Source organism: Pantherophis guttatus, chromosome 5 (genome assembly GCF_059756535.1).
Source record: "Pantherophis guttatus breed Tessera chromosome 5, ASM5975653v1, whole genome shotgun sequence".
Taxonomy (NCBI): domain Eukaryota; kingdom Metazoa; phylum Chordata; class Lepidosauria; order Squamata; family Colubridae; genus Pantherophis; species Pantherophis guttatus.
Window position 1 is genome coordinate 97,403,370 of NC_142067.1, and position 21,942 is coordinate 97,425,311.

At 36.7% G+C, this 21,942-nt stretch overlaps 1 long non-coding RNA gene across 1 annotated transcript in view; it reads left to right on the top strand.

Annotated features, from left to right (window-relative positions):
* LOC117667259 (uncharacterized) overlaps positions 1–21,739 on the top strand; it is a 53,144-nt gene extending 31,405 nt beyond the window's left edge. The window contains exon 3 of the long non-coding RNA XR_004591998.3: positions 21,655–21,739. This is a non-coding gene — a long non-coding RNA (uncharacterized LOC117667259). The remainder of the gene's footprint in view (positions 1–21,654) is intronic.
* Positions 21,740–21,942: the final 203 nt, after the last annotated feature.

Genomic DNA, 21,942 nt, shown 5'->3' on the forward strand with positions numbered 1-21,942 from the left:
ACTTTTATTTTCTCTTTCCTTTTGATTTATTTTATATATTAATATGTATATTGTAAATTTATATATTGCATAATACTTTTTAATTATTCTTGCTAGTGTTTTTGATTTTTATTTTACTGTACGGTTTCATAAATGTGTTTGTTTATTTTTAAGATGTTTATATTGTATATTGCCCTGTGGAAATTCAATTTTGAAGGACAGATACAATTGAATGAATGAAATAGCAATAGCACTTAGACTTAGATACCGCTTTACAATGCTTTACAGCCGTCTCTAAGCAGTTTACAGAGTCAGCATATTGCCCCCAACAATTTGGGTTCTCATTTTACCCATCTCGGAAGGATGGAAGACTGAGTCAACCTTGTGCCTTGTGAGATTTGATCTGCCAAATTGCAGGCAGCCAGCAGGCAGCAGAAGTAGCTTGCAATACTGCACTCTAACTGCTGCGCCACCATGGCTCAAAGAAAGAAAGAAACCAGTTTTTTCCAAAATGGAAAATGATTTTTCAAGCATCTTTCATGTAAAAATAACATGTATTCATTAAAAACAACTGTTTTGAGTATGCCCATCCCAACTAAGCATTTCAATATATCTGGAGGGCACACAAAAAAAGCAGCTTGGAATTTTCTTGGAAGGACAGCCAACTACCTATAGAGTTGTCCCACAACATGTCAACCCAAAAAATGGGGAAGAGAGGAAAATAGTTAAATGAAGTAATATATGAAATTTAAATAATGAATGAAAACAAAACTATGCTCTTTGGCACTGATCTGGACATGGACTTTGACTTTTCATACTTTACCTAGCAGTGGTGAAATCCAATTTTTTTTACTACCGGTTCTGTGGGCGTGGTGTGGCTTGGTGGGCGTGGCAGGGGAAGGATATTGCAAAATCTTCATTGCCATCCCACTCCAGGGGAAGGATACTGCAAAAGCCCCATTCCCTCCCCACTCCTGAGGGAAGGATATTGCAAAATTTCCATTTCCACCCCACTCTGGCATCAGCCAGAGGTTGCATTTGCCAGTTCTCTGTTCTCTCTAATTCTCTGAACGAATCAAAATTTCCACTACTGGTTCTCCAAACTGCTCAAAATTTCTGCTACCGGTTCTTCAGAACCTGTCACAACCTACTAGATCTACTGATCTAGAGGCACACAATGCATAGCCCTTCAAATGTTGCTGAATCAGAGTTCCCATTATCTCTTACCAGTGGCTGCACTGACCTGGGTTCATAACAGTTTGAGTTCAAGAACAACCAGATGCTACATGACCCATCTCTGTTATAGTTTAACTCTGTTTTCATCTGATGCAGCTGTTTAACCATTTTTGAATATCGCACTGCTTACATCTTGCACCAAGAACAAGAACTGCTTCATTTAAGATGATATGAAACTGTTCTACCTAATATGCCCTTATGTAGCCAACTGTTCTTCTTCCAACTTAAACTAGATATCCAAAGTTTCAGACAAAACAATGTCCAAGTCCTGCTTCAGAAGATCTTTTTTTTTTTTTAATTGGAGACACTAGGGACCTTTTGCAAGCAAAGCTTCTATCCTTCCTATTCCTTCCAATCTGTCTTGATTGCTAAATGAAGAAAACCAATAAAAATGCTAATAACAAAGACACCCTTTGCTTATTTAGACGTAAGTCCTGCTGAGTTCAATGGGACTTCCTATTAATTATGCCAAAGATTATAGTCTTAGAAGAAACTGGAACAGAGAATGTGTAGCTTTATCTTTTATGTCTGATTTTAAGATCTTCCCCCGAAGAATAGAGAAGCTGCTCTCATTTTACTAAATCTCTATCCGAAACCTGTTTTTTTTTTTTTCTTATGTCTTTGGGATAGTGAATAACATTATTTTTACTTCTAGAGGAGGTGATTGACCAATCTCTTCACCTAGAGTATATCTATCTACCTGGAGGAAGTGATAGATAGATCTGAAGTTTCCTATTTTATATAAGGTGATGAATATAGAATAGAAAAGCCTAACTCAAACATCCTCTTCACCTACATTCATGCTCCATGTTAAGAAGCAGAAGCCCAAACCATTCAATATCAATCAGTTTTATCTATAATATGACAGCAGCTTATTTAGCACCAAGCAAAATACTCTAATAAATCTACATATTTAAAACTTCAGTATGTAAAGTTGATCTTCATCTTTGCTAATCTTTGCTAATCAAGGACGATCACCATGCTTCTTTTTCTCTTTTGTTCTGGGCTAGACCAGGAAACTATGACCTTCATTCTTCAAAGAAGACAAAGCTCAGATGCAGAAAATTTTTGCATTTTTAAAACTGTGGGGGGGAGGCAAGGGAGGCAACCATTATTTTATTGTTATGCATAAGGCTCTACAGTGCTTCGTATTCCATTCCGAAAAGTATTTTGAAAAATGAAGGTGCAAGAACATTGCATCTGCCCAAGACACATTAAACAAGGAGCTATATCTCTTCCTAAAACCATGAATTCACAGTGGAAGTCTCACACCAATAGCTATGCTATCCCAGAAAAAGACAAGGCTGCCTTAATGAGTTGCAGACCTGCTTCTGCATGTTTCGAGCTACCTCATCCAAATTGAACCTAAAGATTACTGAGTCCTAATGATTCATATATTTCTTCCACATGTTTCTATTACTACTGCCTCTACTATTACTGTAAATAGTAATACTGTAAGAGCCTTGGTAGTACAGGGGTTTAAGGCACCCTGTTATTAAGCTGGTTATTAAGACCAGCTGCCTGCAATTACTGCAGGGTTCGAATCTCGCCAAGGCTCAAGGTTGACTCAGCCTTCCATCCTTTCTAAGGTAGGTAAATTGAGGACCCAGTTGTGGGGGCAATAAGCTTACTTTGTATAAATATACAAAAGGATGAAGGCTATTGCTGAGCACATTGTAAGCCACCCTGAGTCTTCGGAGAAGGGCGGCATATAAATCAAATTAAAAAAAAAAAATTCGTCCAAAGCTGCAGGCCTAACTTTTGAACATTTCTATTCTTTTCCTATTACACTTTTTTTTTTTTTTGCTTTGCTTGAAGAAAAGTGCATAACTCAAAATGTTGCCAACTATTGTGTGGCAATGTTCTATACTGCATATACTGTCCACATACAGTGAAAGCTTATTGATGATTATATTCAATGGACATCTTTGTTTATTTATTTTGCATGCATGTTGGCTGTGAGTTCATTTCAGAAGGCCCAGCTGCCTAAATACCTTTGAAGTTACAGTGAGGTTGGGAGACTTTAAGCAATTCTACAGGGATGCTCCAATTTCATTATCTTATTGCCATGAATTGACACAAAAAAGAATTCTCATAAAGTCCCCTCTTTCTTAATTATGGCTATGAACTATCAGAAATTTTCTTTTCAACTAAGCTCCTCTGCATGTCTGCCCAAAACTAATGTTCACATAACACACTAAACCCTTTTCAATTTGCACTTGTCAATTTTCTTATCCATCCCAAGACCTTTCCTCCCTCAAACTGCATCCCAAGACCTTTCCTCCCTCAAACTGCAACCAACATTTTTTATTAAGATTTGCTCCAATTTGAAAACAGCAATTAACCATAATTTTAAATCAGCATCCAAATGCGCTTAGCATACAATCTAAATGCTCTCATAGATTTGGAACAAACAAAATATTGGCTTAACCTATATTGCTAGTAGGCATTTATGGTTACCTACAAGAGCGCTTGCTGCCACCAATAGCCTCCCACCGGCCGGTATGCTCTCATAGAGAGGGGCTCCTACGGGTGCTGTTGGACAAACAATGTCGACTGGCAGCCCCCAGGGGGAGAGCCTTCTCTGTGGGGGCACCTACTATCTGGAATGAGCTCCCCCGGGAAATACGGAGGATCCCGGATCTGCGCACCTTCCGCCGCACTCTTAAGACCTTTTTATTCCATCAGGCTGGCCTGGCCTAATCTTTTCCCCTTTTTCCCTTTTTAAAATGTAAAATTTAATCTGTTTTAAATTATTGAGTGTTTTAAATCTGTCTTGGGCCAAATTGTTTAATTTGGTTTTACTTTGCTTTTAAATTTTGTATTTATGTGTTTTATCTTGTGGCTGTTCACCGCCCTGAGTCCTTCGGGAGTAGAGAGTATATACATCAAATAAAATGAAAATGAAATGACTCACTTTGAAGTTTGATTTGAACACAGATGATGTTTTTAGGACTATTCCTTTTCCTACAAAGGATTATATGAAAACAGAATATTCCATTCAATAATAACCTGATAATGCTAAATTTTAATTCCATAGTCCTCCTAATTATTTAGGAATAAGTTTTCCTGTTTAATCTCACTTGTGTATATGACTTGAATTTTATGAGCTTGTCTTTTAAACAGGAATACAATTACTACTTGACACAATCATGGATTTTTTTTAAAAAAACTAATCAAATCTCTTGTTTAATATGATTTAGTAGAGTTAACACTTGGAATATGTATTCATATATCTTACCGATGTGCTTCTTTAAAGAGTTAGATTTTTGCTTTTTCTGTTTATATTAGAGTAATAATATACCTACTTATTATCTCAGAAGGTAAATTATAAAAATTAAGCATTAATTTGTTAATTAGTTACTAACATCCAGATTTCCAAAGCTACATTCATTCAAATTATTCTCATTATTGGAAAGAATGTGGCAAGAGTGCATATGTAATTGTCATTACCATCATCGTTACGAAGTCTGACATTTTAATATTATCTGGACTTTTGTCTTCATAACCTGCTATGAAGGCCTGACCTAAAGAGGATTGATGCTTAGTGAAAAGAGGAATGGCCTTTGAATTCTGTTTCTTATTATTTTCTTAGCTGCTGTTACATTCCCACATAAAGAGAATGCATTTCTTAAGTGCAGCAAGAAGCAATTTTGTAGAAGGAAAGGAAATTATCCATCTCACTGGTAACTTAAATTCAAATTCTACCCATTATAACTGGAAGTTTCTGTGTTTTTAATCAGCCCTTCAGGGTAGGCCATATCAAGAATCAGACACCACAGAGATTTTAGGAATGATCTTTTATTGTTGAAGGCAGTGGTGAAATTCAAATTTTTTTACTACCGGTTCTGAGGGCATGGTGTGGCTTGGTGGGTGTGGCTTGGTAGGCGTGGCAGAGGAAGGATATTGCAAAATCTCCATTCCAACCCACTCTGGGGCCAGTCAGAAGTGGTATTTGCTGATTCTCCGAACTACTCAAAATTACCGCTACCAGTTCTCTGAACTGTTCAAAATTTCCGCTACCAGTTCTCCAGAACCTGTCAGAACCTGCTAGATTTCACCCCTGGTTGAAGGGTATAATAACAGAATCTTCCAACTTTCTCTCCTTCCGTCTTATAGTAAATAAAATCAAGGAAAAGTTATTTTGTGTTTTAATATGTCTTCTCTGAAAAAGAAAGTTATTGTCCAAATCATAACCACTCCAAAAAAAAAAAAAAAACCATCAAACCACTCAGATAGCACCTAGGACTTTCTTGCACCCAATATTAGATATGATTATGTCTACCTAGATCAGAAACATTTATCCATACAATGCCTGTCTTTCAATGTTGAGCTTGATATGGGCTATCCAAAAATGATCAAAGGGAACACCATTTAGTTTAAAGCTCTCTAACTGCTGACACAGATCTTTCCAAGCCAGTCTGGACATGACAGAGTAATGAACCAAAGACCTTCAGTATATACTTGCCTCCAGAAGTTGTGAATGCTCCAACACTGGAAGTTTTTAAGAAGATGTTGGATAACCATTTGTCTGAAGTGATGTAAGCAGGGGGTTGGACTAGAAGACCTCCAAGCTCCCTTCCAACTCTGCTATTCTATTCTATTCTATAACATACATCTCTGCCACTGAGCAATCAGCCATTAGGAATAATAATAATAATAATAATAATAATAATAATAATAATAATAATAATAATAATAATAATAATACCACCAAGAAAATACTGCCTTGTCCCTTTCCTTCCCATAGCCCCTTTTTTCCATTCATTGTCAGCTTGCAGACTGAAAACCTTATATGGAAGTGCTTTATCATGTTTTGGCATTAGTTTTAGGTAAAGCACTTTATACACTTATAGCAGGGATGGTGAATAAGTGGCCTTCTACATCTTGCTCAATGAGTTTTGCCTATTGATTTTGGGGAGATGAAGGTCCACAAAAATTGGATGTTCTCCATAAATAAAACTAGTGTTCTCCATTTATTTTTTTTAATTAAGTTTCATTATAAAATAAAAAGAATAAATAAAAGTTAGAAAACTGACAAGAGAAAAAAAGAAAAAAGTGGAAAGGGAGAGGGAGAAGGAGAGGGAGTGATGATTTCTGACTTTGTCAGTGCAGTAAAATACACAAAATACAGCTTCAACTTGCTCTACAGTTCCCAAATTTCAAGTAATTTCTATAAGAATAAAAACATTCCAGTTATCAGAACCTAAGTTTCTTTTTTTTTCTTTTCAGGTTCAAGAAAAAGGTTCCAAGTGTTTCCAAGTAGAAACAAAACTGGACAAATTCATCTCTTTAATTAAAACAATCAGTTTCACCATCTCTGTTAACTCTATCACCTCCATCGTCCACTTTTCCATTGTGGGAATTAGTATGTCTTTACATCTTTGTCCATATAAGATTCTTATTGCTATCAAATTATATAATAACAAAGTTCCAAAATTTCTTTCAAATTCTTCTCCATCTCCAATTTCTGATGCTAAGTGACAATAGTAGCAACAACAACAGTTTCCAGGCAAGTAAACAATGTGCATATTATAAAAGAAGCATTATATTATATATGCATTATATTATGCACATGAACATTATTTATCTTTTATTTTAAAATGATAATGTTTGAGGAATGATTCAACTTGCCAATCAATGTATTCAGTACTGTGTAAGTACTGCCTGGTGCTAATGGGAATGATCAATCACTGACTGGAATAAAATACTTAAGAAAAGAAAGGTTGCAGACATGATCGGATTATGCTCTTAGCCCCTTTATTCTTTGGTGAATCTTTTCTCCCTTCAAGGTCTTTCTAGGAGAAGGAAAAAAGGACACAACCACACTATTAACTTCTTCTTCTTCTTCTTCTTCTTCTTCTTATTATTATTATTATTATTATTATTATTATTATTATTATTATTATTATTATTATTACTGCACTTCCTATTAATACCAGAGTTGACTGAAATATTAGACCCAAGAAAACTTCTCCAGAATATACCAAAGTATGTAGTTGTAATAAAAATGTTTTTCATTAAGATAAAAAAATTAGGTTAGAGGAAATCAAAATGCATTTGATCTATACATATAATCTTTCCCTTATGTGTAGCATGCACATATAAACATTTATAGAAGGTAAAGAAACAAGCCACAAGGCCTTAAAGATTCTGGTATTTATAAATGCAAAGTGGCAAACATCAAAATCAGTTCTTCAATGACCTTGTAAATACAGCATTCTTCTTGAATAATTTTTATTTATTCTGTTATTGGATCAAATTTAAAAGTGGCCAGCAAGCCCTTACAAAGGATAGAATTAATCTAGCTAGTTTCACAAATCTTTAATTATTTCATGTGAAATGTGTGAAAAAGCTTTAATATTTTAAAAGTACTTGGAAGAATAAGTCAACTTTGTCAAGCTAATCAGCTACTAGCATGCATTGAGTTCATTGGATTTTTCTCAGACCAAAACAAAACACTTCAAAACAATGAAAAAAAAATGATATGCAAGGTCACTATTTTATAATATGACTATATGCTTCAGAACAGAACTATAGGGGAATAATAATAATAATAGATTGTGCCTGATCTAGGGGCCAAAATTATTAAAGGTTGTTTTTGTATGACAATGCTGACTGCCTTTCCAACTGAACTAAAAAAAAAATCTTATTTACTGTTTTTTTTTTTTAATTAATTGATGGACACAAAAAAAACCCCAACTTTTTTTTTAAAAAAAATTAAAATAAAACAGCAATAAGGAAACAGCAAATCAGAAAATTAATCATTCTTAAATTTAATTTTAGTACTCATAGTACTAATATATATCTGGTTCACTGATTAAAAATATTTTTGAATTATCGTTTAGCTCCTACCTGACATGACCTCTTCCACAACAACAACAACCCAGAAACATTATTTAAAAGTAGAGGGCAATTAAAAAGAGAGAAAGAAAGGGAAGGGAGATAAAAGGGTTTGAAACAGCTTGATATGCTAGGCAAAACAGTCATTAAAACATAGATGGAGATAATATATCCTACTTGGTTGCAATGTAAAAGAAGGCCTACCAGCCTGTCAGACTTCTCCAACCTATGGGGGGACATTGATTGATTTGACTGATTACATGGCATCAAATTGATGTTGACTCTTAGCAACAACATATATGTATGTTGATACCATGATGATACAGGGGCAAAAGAGATCTATCTGAGCACATATTTAGTTTCATGGTTAAAATTAACCAGAGTAAAACTGGTCTGTGAAAATCACAGAAATCCACAGAAGATGTTAAAAAAGTTAAAGTGGTAGCTTCAGCCATGGGATGGAGTCTACTCTACTGACTTTGTTAATATTCTCCAGATACCTATGTTTAACATCAATGGAAATAAACATGTTATCCTTTTTTACACAGTAATAGTTTTTACTTTGCTTAAGATTTACTTCTGATGTTTTTAAATATGCTTACTACCAATGGGAGACATTTGCCCCTTGCTGATTGTTGCTTGTGCACAAGTCCCAGCTTCCCTTTTTATTAGCCAAATTATCTGGCACCGAATTGTCACTCAGCAACATTAGGAGGATCACATTTCCTCTTCCCCAGTAGTATACAGTTATTATAAATAAAAATAAATGTCTCTGCTTATCTACTCAGTAGTAAGCCCTACTGCTTAGCTTAAGAGACTTAATGGTGCATCATTTGCAGACTTTGGATACCGTTGGTAATACAGAATACAAGCCCTGTCAGAATTCCCCCCAAATACCTCTTGGGAATGCAACTGCCCACCCCTCCTCAAAGAAAAGAAATTAAAGAGCAGCTCTGTTTCCCATATTACAAACTCTATTTTTTGAATACTTTCCAGATCTCTGCTGGTTTAATTTCTTAGTCCCATCTGTTTCCCTCTCGCTGGCTATATTTGTTAGTGTTTCCTCAAGCGGCATGCTGTACAGCATCTCTGGCACTCAGGAAGGGGGGTGGGGGAAAGGGGCATAGATTGATCATTTTATAGGACAGGGAAAGGTTTATTTTGGGCTGGAGTGTAGAGTGTATTTCATTGCTTCCTGCCCACCAATATAGTAGTCCTTCTTTGGAGAGACTGAGAGGTTGTGTGGGAAGCTGGAGAGGAAAATATAGCAGAGACTGTTTAGGTACAGCAAGGAGAAGGGAAAAGAGGTAGCTATGTCAGGAGGGCCATTAGAAAACTTATCTGTCTTTTTTACCTTGGCACGTAAAAGCTCCCGGCTCAGCATGCTATGTGTCAAATCTATCATTTGATATGTCAGGAACCATTATTCCCTCTTTTGTCACTAGTTTTGACCAAAGAATGAAAAATTGCTGTCTTACACAGACAAAATTATTGCTGAAAAAAAGGGTAACTCCGGCACTCAGGAGCAGGCCAAGGTGAAACACAGGGAAATTCTCCTTAGATTAGGTCTGGGTTAAGAGAATATTGATCTGTGTGCTAAAAACTGTTGATCTCTCTGAGCAGAGAATGACAAATTGTGGCAAACAAAAAAATCGAGTGCCTCCAAGGACATTCAAGCAGCTCTGCTGTCTTTTTTTTCCCCCTCAAGTTATTTATTTGCCCAATGGTTAATTCTCATGAGAATTAAACTAAAATACACAAATATTTTACAGACAGAAAAATACCACAAAGAACAGTGGGGGGAGAGAGAGAGGGAGAGAGGGAGGGAGGGAAGGAGAGAGAGATGTGATAGGTTGATCAGAGATAATCTTCCAGATATATAGATTAGCTGAGGTGATGGATGGGGCAAATATCAATATGTCAGTGTCCTTTATGTGATGGGCAAGCTTTACCATTAGCCAGAGTGAGGTGCCTGCCTTGAGGATCCGAACCTAAGATAATAAGGGAGTAGTAGCAACTTAGATGACAGAACTTGTTTTCTCATTCCTCATATCCTCAATATCTGAGCTATCCTATTACTTCATAGTGCAGTGGTGGAGGCTGTCCCAGCTTAATACTGAAGTTTCAAACGCCAGTCTGATCGCTCTTGTTCTTTGCCTCAGGCAACAAAATGCCTCAGGCTGTGTTTGTTTACATGCATTTAAATACCTGTTCCTGTTTAACACGTTCAGAAAGTTTGTGAGAGGGATAAGTAGATGTCAAGATTTTCCAATACAGTAGAGTGTGTTGTCTGTCTGAAGAAAGTGTAAGGTATGTGTGAGGGATCTAAATTGGTAGAGTCCAACTGCTCTGACAATCCTGGGACACCAGCAACTGAGCCCCCAAATGTTATTGGCATTTTCAATTAGAGAGGCCATACTAGACACAGTCTCTATCATTTTTTAAAATATTTTAAACTAAAAGACTATAAACCAACATAAATAAAAGACTAATTAAAAGAATAAGAAAACAAATATAAATAAGTAATAGGTAATATAATAAAATAAATAAGGAAGAAGAAAAAAGTTAAAGGAATAATTGATCCATCAATGGGAGAAGATGGGAAGAAGGCGACGAGCTGCAAGGAGAGACCAGAATTGTTTAATTCCTTTTTGTATCTGTCTTCATGCAAAAAGGAAAAAACACCTACCCTATCAGAAGCAGCATCATGAGAGACAGAACAAGAATGCAGATCAAAATAGGCAAGGAATCTACCTTGGACCAGTTCAAATCACCAACACCATATGGTTTATATTCCAGGATTCTAAAGGAGCTGGCAGATGTGATCTCAGAAGCACTGAGAAAATTCTTTCAGAAATCCTGGAGCACAGGGGAACTGCCAGAAAACTGGAAAAGAATTGATGTGGTTCCATCTTAATAAAGGGGAAAAAGTGAATCCAGGAAACTACAGACCAGTCAGCTTGACATCAATACCTGGGGAAATGGTCAATAAAGCTCAACATTAAATTCATAACTTTAAGGAAGGGAAGTTGTTTCTTTTGTTAATGTGATTTTCAATTCTATTCCAAACTATTCCAAACTATGTTTTATAGTCTCCAAAAATGCTTTTCTCGGATAAAAGAGGCTTTTGTTTTTCCATATTCTCAAACTACTAGGAATTTCTTTGAAATTTATCTTGATAGTATTTTTGAGTTTAATTTATTGCTGGAATAGATATTATTCCCATTGTTGTTCTTTTCTGCTACATAGTTCGCCATTTCTTAGAAACCTTCCTGCTACCTACAGTACGTTAACCAATTTGAAAAAAACTCTGAGTGGTTTTTCTTGTTTTATTTTCTACAGCATCGTCAGCCGTTCTGAGCTCCCTCTTCTTTTTCTGAGAAAACAGGGAGACGAATGATTTATTTGAATGAACTTGGATCTGTCCAGAAAGCCAAGGATTCCTTGAAAATTCTTCCACATATCCAGAACACCCCAAAAAGTTTTCTATAGGAGAAGGTGCAGTTTTGCATAGAATGCGAAGAAGAGGACAGGAACCAGGAATATATTACATATCATGTAAATATATTTGCCTTTGCAAAGGAATCCATGAAGGTGGATTCTATTATACAATTAAATGGCAACCAGCTTACTTCAGAGTCTTTGATTTCAACTGAAAGCAAACATTTTCCACTAAGTGCACATTTATGTTAACTGCTTACTCTTGGCCAGCAAATTTACATTTGAACTGAAATTTATGGAGGTGGCAAAAAAAAAAACACCTATAAACACTTAAATTAATTTAAATGATATTTCAGTAACAAATCTACTGAATTACTACTCCATACAATAAGGTTTTTGTTTTCATAAATACAGATACGAGGCATTCTTGGAAGGAAGGAAGGAAGGAAGGAAGGAAGGAAGGAAGGAAGGAAGGAAGGAAGGAAGGAAGGAAGGAAGGAAGGAAGGAAGGAAGGAAGGAATCTGTAGTTTCTTGTTCATTGTTCTCAGTTTTACAACTGCTCCAGCACCTAATCTATCTCTTAAAAATGGAAAAGTACTTAATGTCTCAGTGAAAGTTTGTGATTTGTTTTCAAAATTCCTGCAGATTTTCTGATTGCAGATTTTCAGGTTCTACATGCAGATATCCATTCCATTAAAATGGTAGAAATCTTATGTTGGTGAATTTAATGCATTTACATCTCCTCCAGCCAAAGACTAAAAAATTTTAGATGTATCTTAAATATCCAGGAGAGCCATTTGCCAGAATGGCAATGATATTGGTTCAATATCATTGTATTTAGTAGATAAAGAGGACAAACATCACAGTTTATCTCTTTATATCTTGAAGGAGGAAACTTGAAGGAACTATTCTTGGATCAAGCACGGACAATTATTCCAGACTTAGTTGTGGATTTTCTGAGTTTTTTCTGCCCATGGTAGACCGTTCTAGCCAATCTCATAATGTAAGTACAAGAGTAACTTACTATCTCAGTAATATATCCAGTCAAGACACCTATTTTACTAATAGAATAGAATATTTATAGCTCAGAGTTGAACTGTGAGGTTCTTGATTCTCTCTGAGGTAGTATAATCAGTGCTAGAAGGGAGTGGGGGTTTGCTCAAATTTTATATACTTGCCCTGCCAATGTTGGTGGGAGTATTCTTGGTGGTTCCTTGATTAGGCTTTTGTTTATGGTTTGTCTGAGTTGGCAGTTCCAACTAGGGCTTTGATTGCTGACCAGCAATTGTGGTATTTTAGTTTTTTTTAACCATCTCTTTTGAATGATATATGTAGATGTTGTTTATCTCTATGTGCCTATTGATGGCTGATTTGTCTGAATGCCAGGCTTCCAGGAAACTAGGATTTTAAATAAAATACCTATTTTATTTATGTTATCGAGATATATTAATATCTTCTCTTTCTTATTGAAATGTTATTACTGACATAATATATTCCCAATGACATCTAGTAAATGCATGAGAAAAGAGTGAAAACAGAGAGAATAAGAAGGAAGATATCCATTCCATACAAGTTGATGGATATTTCAAACAAGAGTTGAAATAAAATTGCAGAGCTCAGCTACTATTTAAGGTGCTAGGTCTGGGTATCCTGTTCCATTTTAAAAATACTTGAAACATTACACAATCATATCTTATATGAAATCTTACCCAGGAGCAATTTTGGGAATCCACAGATATCATACAAGCATATCATAGATAACCTGTCACTTGTGAACACTATGTTTTTGCCCATGTAGTAATAGAATGCCTATCCTTGAATATGAATCTTCAAAGGCCCAACTATGGTCTCAAAATCTATGGTAGCATTTATTAGAAAAGTTAATACAACCAACTGTTTTATCTATTGTTTTAAATCTGAGTGAGCCTTGTCATTTCATTTCATCCATTTCCATTTAACTGTTCAGCATTGTTTGTAAGAAGAGGACATCAGTATGCTTAGGAGAATTTAGTCCACACCATATACATTATTCAAGAAATATGAACACCGATGAGAGACCCATGGATACATACATCACTGCCATGTAAATGATGGAGTGCAGCTGCCCATAGTTTGGTCACTTTGTACTATTCTGAGTTTAGAAGCAGGAAGAAAAGAAGGAAGTATCAGCTGGGCATATTATATGATAACATACAGTATCTAATTTTCAAACATAGATGGATGATGTTTAATAAATGGACATAGATTTGTGTAAAGAAATAGAGGCCAGCAGCAGAATTTGTGCTAATGTCCAAAGAAAAATCCTCAGGGAAATGACTTAAACAAAAGTTAATTGGCTTTAAAGAAAGTTCAATCGTAATTTGACACATACATACTGCCACATCCCTTGGAATCAAAAGTGTACAGACATAATCAAATTTATGCAAAAGATCTATATGTTTTACCAATAATAAAATGGTAGTATGTGTCTGCAGGTCCCTGTGTCTTATTAGGGAATTTGAGGAGAGCAATGAGTTGAACCTATAGTCCTAGGAGGATGAAGGGATGGGACCAGTCATGGAGATAGGGTTGAAAGAAGAAGAAGCTGGGTTACTATAATATTTAAAACACTAAGAGGTTCAATCATCAGTCCAGCAATGCTGTGATTACTTAATAAGTGTAAAATCTTAACACAGCTAACTTGATTTCTGGTCCAAACTAAAATAGTGCAACCACTGATTGTTAGTGATTAATGACAATGTCAGGAGCTACACCAGTGCAAAATAAATGAAAACTGTGGTATAATATAGAAGAATAAATCCCTTTAGCAAGCATTATGGAAAAATAGTTCGAAATGCAATGGTAGATGTCTGTGTTTACAATCTCAATCAACATCTATAGATTGGTACAAAACTAATAAAGATATACAGTATGTTTTCTTTTATTTGCAATGTCAGTTATCTCAGAAAGACTCAAATTCATAAAAAGATAATAAAAGAATACCCAAGATTGAAAAGTAGGAGAAGTAATTTATTTGGTTTGTTACATGCTTTTTTTAATAAAAGAGTTGAAAAAATATTTCATGTTCAGTTCTATTCCTTGTTTTACATGTATTTTATATTTCTAACACACATTTGAAGATTGCTTTAGCATTTTACATAAGAAATATTCAAATGTAACCACAATTTATATCAGTTTGAGATCCAAATCATGATGATCTTAGGTAAGGTACAATCTTTGTTTTCCCCCATTATATTCACTCAGAGCTATCCACAATGATAATCACTGGCTTCAAAATTATGGGCTTGTCCATGTGATCAAAACCTCACGCAGTTTTAATATGCGTAACTCATATTGCATACACTAAAAAGGAGCAAGACTTTGATCCTCTAGTCACATCTGCTATTTTGAAGGTTGTGACTGTATCTAAAGATGCTCCTTATATTGTTGCCTATTCTATTGCAAGTATCTAGTTTTGTTGTTCCATAAAGGTACCAAAAAGAAAATATGAGGTTCTTCTCCTATGGATAATATTATGCTTTGATGCTAATAGGGAGGTAATACTGTAGTAATATAAATTGTGGGTGCTCTAGCACTGGAGGTTTTTAAGAAGAGATTGGACAATCATTTGTCCAATTTGTCTGAAATGGTATAGGGTTTTCTGCTTGAGCAGGGAGTTGGACTAGAAGCAGAGATGAAATCCAGCAGGTTCTGACAGGTTCTGAAGAACCGGTAGTGGAAATTTTGAGTAGTTCGGAGAACCGGCAAATACCACCTCTGGCTGGCCCTAGAGTGGGGTGGAAATGGAGATTTTGCAGTATCCTTCCCCTGCCATGCCCACCAAGCCATGCCCACCAAGCCACACCAACAGAACTGGTAGTAAAAAAATTTGGATTTCATCACTGACTTGAAGGCCTCCAAGGTCCCTTCCAACTCTGTTATTCTGTTAGTTTGTTAAATGTTTGGCACATTGCTGATCTGACATTTCTGACTTTATAGTGGCATGCTTCCTTTGCAATTTAGATCACTTCCGAACCTCTTACCTTTTATTGCTTTATTTCTTAATAAAAGAGATTTTTACTGTTTAACTTTCTTGCCAACAATATCTTATCTTTCATGACGGAGCAATTGAAAAGACAGAGAAAATAAGATTCTACCTTTATCTGAGGGAAAGCAGCCTGGTGACCTAGCAGAAGAGCAGCCAACAGCTTTAGCAGAGTTTAGCCTGAATCCAAAAAAATAAGAAAAAAAGGTACTGACCTTCTCACTGTGGTATGAATGATGTACCAACTTTTAGATTGATTCCAGGAAAAATATGAATGGATAATTTGAAGCAGATATTTTAAAAAGTTGAATTGGAGATTGGATTCTTTAGATTTTAGTTTTAAAAAATGGTGGAGCTGAAAGTTTTGTTGAATGAGGCATGTGAAATAAGAATTCCTCGGCCTGAAAACTCTGATGAAGAATTTGCAGCAAATGTGGCAAATGTTTGAAGATGAACAAATACATACAGAATGAACTGATATTGATAGAGACTCATAGTAATAGTTTACATTTATAAACATTCTTCACACACTAAGCAAAATCAGCCTTTAGCGACTTTCATGGTCACAAAATCTACAAGTAAGATTTAAATTACTCATCATGTGTGTTTCCATTTCCCTTTAGCTGGAAAAAAAAAAACCTGCAGTTACTTTGTTGTCAGAGTCCTGAGATCTATTATGGTTCAGCATCTTTTACATTTCTTGAGACAAGCAGGGCTCCAAGGATGGAAGGAAATCTAGAAGATAACAATGTACTTCTGTAACATCCACAATGGAAAGCTCAGGTAGCAACGATACACAAAGGAATGAATCGTCATTCTTTTTCCAACAACTTTCAGTTTACTTCTCCTTGCTGGCATGAAAATGTTTCGGAACTCTGTGGTTGAAAAGTTATTCTTACAGGATCATCTGGTTAAAAAGAGCAGCAGTCCTTTTTAATTTTTCTACTTCTTTTTTTTTTTAAGGTGGATTTTCTATAGTATGATTTTTAGCATGTCCTATCTGGAAACTCAAGTAAATGGTGGGAGCAGAATGACTTCTTTCTTAGGTTCTACTCTTTTTTCTTTTCTTTTCTTTTCTTTTCTTTTTTCTTTTCTTTTATGTTTTATGTATATATCAACATAAAATATACCATTAAAAAACAAGAAATTAATTATAAGAGATTGTAGGAAAAAGAAGGGTAGGAATGCTGTTAAGGGGAAAACGGGCAACACAAGCCAGATGTGAGAACCATGGGGAGCAAGCATTTCAAAGAGACTTTGCCTGACTTATCTAAGATCCATCCTGGAAAAAGAGACTGGCACCATTTCTCCCATTTCTGAGATTTGGAGTAATCTGGGCATCTACGTGCAAGGTGATGCTTGTCTCCACATGTTTTGCATTTCACAGCTGATTCAGGGCAGAGAAATTTAGTAAGGCAGGTTGGTACCAGGTGTCATTTTTATTCTGCTCTCTCTCTCTCTCTTTCATCTGATTTATAAGCAACTTCAGTCACTGAAGCTGTTGCATACATCAACCCTATCCCTTAAATTGTTTATTTCATGATACAGAAAGAAATTGCTCCCATTATGTACTCATTAAAGCTAGAATAACCCAAAGCCACTCCCTTGGAGACAGCATTTTTTTCAGTGGTTCCAGAAAGTTCTGTAACCTTTTGATGTACTGTGGCTATCTAGAGACACAGAAATATTAATTCTTGCCCGGTGTACATATCTTTCTCTCATCCTGCTTTTGCCTTTCTTGTATCTAATTCTTTTTTTTTTTGACTTTCGCAATGATTTTGATGTTTGCTGATGTTTAATAAATTAACGTTAAGCTATCTTTGTTTGTTTTTGCTAACCAAACTGAGTGCTGAGTGTGTCTGCTCTGATGTGGATAGAGGAGTTGTCTCAGACTATATTTACTGGAAACTTAACTAGAAATAATTTGTTGTAATTTTCTAACACTAGCAACTCTTGGCAATAAATAAATTAATAAGACAATTTTTAAAAATAGAAGTCAGTAAGCCAGTAATAACATAACAATATTAAGTACCATATTGAGAAAACATTATAAATGAAAAAATACACAGAATTGAATATTGCATTATAAATCATCTTGTCTCAGGATCTGCTGAAAGAAACAAGTTTTCCAAGAAGCGGCAAGGAGGATGTTTTGCAGATCTCAGAGAGAATGCTATTTCAGAGGACAGCTTTGGCCGCTGAGTAAGGATACCTCTGAGGTCCAAAAAGGTGTCACTCTTTTATCAATGAAACTAGGAGCATGACAACCTGGCCAGATCTTTCTGAATGAGCAGAGAGCATTGGAGAAAGGCAGTCCTGAAGATACCTAGTGCCCTTTTTGAACACGAATGTGCCATCTAATGTCAAGCTTTAAATATAATAGCTTTATATATTTTTGAATGTTTAGAAAATCTGGGTTATTATTTGAGAAACTGTCCTTAAAGGTTTCAAATGGTGATCATCCCAACTTTTGAAATCAGGGGGATTTGGATGCAATATTGCTGCCCAGTTAAGCTACCTCATCCTCCCTAGATAAGCAAGGAGGAGGTTTATCTGCATATAACTCTTGACTGATAAAGCCGTTCGAAAGGTCATGGAGAGAAGGAGATTTGCCATGCTGAGACTGGGAAGGATCTGCTGAAGACAATTGTCATGACGGTAGCCATTAATAACACAGTAAATGTTGCCTCTTAGTGTTAGTATTTGCGCTAACTTATGTAAACTGATGTGTAGCATTATTTCTTAGGATCAGACCGTAAGGTTATTTCTTATGCTAATTGCCTCTTATTGCATCCCCGGTGTCAACGAATGCATAATACAGGAAATAGATATATATGCGTGTGTTTTTGTATAAATGTCTATTTTGTTTGTTTGCTTTTGTGATAGAAAAATAGAAAATGGTTTCAGTGGTTAAGTAGGATGTAGTTTCCCCCCCCCCTTCCTTCTCTTTCTAGATATTCCAAACATGTCAAATTTTTCATTAAGAAAATGAACCCATCCATATGCTTGAAGGATTAGTTCCATGTAGTGTCTCTCTTTGTATGCATGCTTGTGTTTGTAGAAGTTAACATCCTGTCTTCTGTGCTGCTGGGAATTACTAGTGGCATGTTTTGACTCATTATCATGAATCTTAATCAGATGATGAAAAAAAATTAGTTCCATCGTTCCAGGAAGGTTTGGGGCAAATGAGTCAAAACATCCTTATAAAACATTCTGTACTGTTTTGATTAAAACCATCTTTGGGTGATCTTTTGGGCAGATCAAAGTATCCTGATGGGCTGGAAAGAGGGTCAGTTTGATACAGCACTATCCACCCAATTTTCAGGATAGCAGCAGCCACAATCTGATAGAGTGAGGGAAGACGTCCTCATCTTTTTTCTATGAAGATATAATTTTGATCTCCAAGATTTGAGTGTGTGACTGTAGTAAGAAAATAGGACGACAAAGTATTCCCAACAACTTCTCTACCTTAACAGTTAAAGAAAAGGTATTTTCTATAAATTAATGGCTTTGGGATATTTTAATATTTCCACTAGGGAACATGGCTTCCATTCAGACAAAAGCCTGCCTTAGTTCATAAACATTAGTCCTATCACAAATTTTGGAAAATGTTTGCCATTGTTGTGACTCAGGCTCAAGTAGTTAGTATTAAATGCAAACAGTTCAAAAACAAAAAGACTTTGTTAGAACAGCTGAGAATTAACTCATTCTCAGCATAGTCCAAAATAAATTAAAGCAAATTCTTCAAAACACCATTCCTCAGTTTATCACTGACCTTGGGATAATTAGGCAAACTGCCAAAGGCTTTTCTTGGCAAAAGGTCAGAAGCAGAAGACGCCAACAAGAAATAAATACAGTGAAACAAGAAGCAATTCTCTCAACGTTCTTTTCCGGCAAAGAGGCCAAGAGCCGTTGCTGGTTTTTTAAGCCTTATGGGAGGAGCCAATCATCTCTTGGCCCTACTCCCGAGTCATCCTCTCTGCTTTAGCTGCTCCTGCCTTCTGGCAGCTCTTCTCATACGTGCACTAGGAACAGGCTCCTCCTGTTTCTCTGCCTCTCTACTGTCAGCCTCTGAAGGCTCCGCACATCACTCCCTGATGGCTCTGGCCTCATCTCTGCCTCTGATCCAGAGCCCTCATCTGGGCCTTCCCCAGCCTCCAGGACTGACCCATGTTCCTCCTCAGCCTCATCACTGTCCGACTCCACTGCCAGCTGCTGGCGGACCACAACAGCCATCTATTTTTTGCAGGACTGTGGGAGCAGGTTAGAAGAGGGACTTTTTGAATCAGCACCATCAGTATAACTCTCTCCCAAAAGGAGCAAGTTAACTATGTTTTAATTGAGCTTGAGACCTGTTGTGAACTTTACATGGTTTTGTTGTGTATGGCATTGTTCTGGCAACTTTACTATTGTTTCTGTTTGGTTTGCCTAAGGTTAACAGTTGTGTTTATGACTATTCTTAAGCAAAAAATAAATGTTTTGAGATCTTGAAAGATGGCCTCCCTGTATTATACTTTGACCTATGATTAGCAGAATAAATAAAATAAATACATAAATAAATTCCTGTTACTATGATTTGATTAATTCAGGTAACACCCTGTGAAGGTTGATCAAAAAGTCAAACCTGTTGTCTCCCTTCAAATTATACATCTTGGCAACTTGCCACTTGGATCCAGCTTTGGTCACCACAATGTAAAAAAGATCTTGAGATTCTAGAAAGAGTGAAGAGAAGAGCAACAAATACGATTAGGGGTCTGCAGGCTCAAATATATAAAGAACAGTTGCTGAAATGTCTAGTTTAATGAAAAGGAGGTCTACAGGTGACATGATAGCAATGTTCCAGTATCTCAGGGATTGCCACAAAGAAGAGGGAGTCAACCAGTGGTGGGTTTCAAAAATTTTCGCTACCGGTTCAGTGGGCATGGCTAGGTGGGGAGGCCATGTGACTGAGTCGGTGTGGCCAACTTGACATCACTCACGCCCATGCCCAGTCACATGACCCTCCCCCACCTAGCCATGCCCACAAGAAAAGGAAGGAATTTTTTTTGAATTTCCACCTATCTACCCCTGCCCTCTGTTCACCAATTGCCCCTGTTTCCCCTCCTTTAGCGACCCCGGCCCTAGTCCCACTTCCTCCACATCACCACCTCTTTGTTCAGGCTGCTTACCTTCCACGGCAGCTGGTCCAGAGTTCAGAAGGCAAGCTGACTGGAGTTTTCGGTTACCCCCAGCCAGCCGCCACTGCTGGAAACCGGCTGGCAAAGAACCCTCCCCACCACGTCCTCTTTGAGAGCCACTTTGTGGCTGCAGGCTGCCAAAAAGTACCAGAGGGAGGTCACGGAAAAAGCTGCTGCCATTGCTGCCATGTTCTTTGCACATCCCATTGAACTTGCAAGGCAATGGGATGCATGTGTGCAAAGAACATGGTGGTGACAAACATGGCAGGCGGGGCAAGTGAGCGGCGACTGGGGAACCAGTTCAGGGGCGTGGCCAGCTGGCCATTGCTACCGGTTCAGCGACCTTGGCCAAATTTCTGCCAATGGTTTGCGCGAACCGGAGCAAACTGGCTGAATACCACCTCTGGAGCCAACCTATTCTCCAAAGCACCTGAAGGCAGGGCAAGAAGCAATGGATGGAAACTAATCAAGGAGAGAAGCAACCTAGAACTAAGGAGAAATTTCCCGACAGTTGGAACAATTAATCAGTGGAACAACTTGCCTGCAGAAGTTGTGAATGCTCTAACATCAGAAGTTTTTAATAAGCGATTGGACAACTGTTTGTCTGAAATGGTATAAGGTTTCCTGCCTAAGTAGGGGATTGGACTTGAAGACCTCAAGGTCCTTTCCACCACATTATAACTGTGATGCTTCTATTTGTGCCTATTTACAGCTAAATATCTGTAAAAAAAATATAATATGAGTTTAAACTTGAAAAGAGAATGCAAAGCATTTACTCTTAATAAAAAAAGATGTCAGTGGGACACATCACAGCATACTTAATGTCCATATGCAAATTCCATAGTTGGATTGTTGAAAGTAATGAAGAAGTGTTGTGCACCTCAGTTGAAAATATAACAATTTTCTATTTGTTAAATGAGTCTGACTATTTTTTCCTCTTTTTTTTTTTTAAGGCTCTTGTCCAAATTGGAAAACAAATGCTGCCATTACAATATTGAAAAGGAATGGATTTGGGCTGCTGAGTTGAGCTGAGCTAAAGGTAACAAACTATAAAACCATGAATACCTTAATTTACCTTATTATTTGTAGTATATACTTGTGCTGAGGTCTCACTAGGTGTTCTTGAGGACTGGAATAACACATTCATTTTAAGGCTGAGGAAAACAAGGCAACAGGGAAAATTTCCATCCCTGAATTGTAGAAGACTGAAGCACATCTTCCTTCCCATAAAATGGAGGATC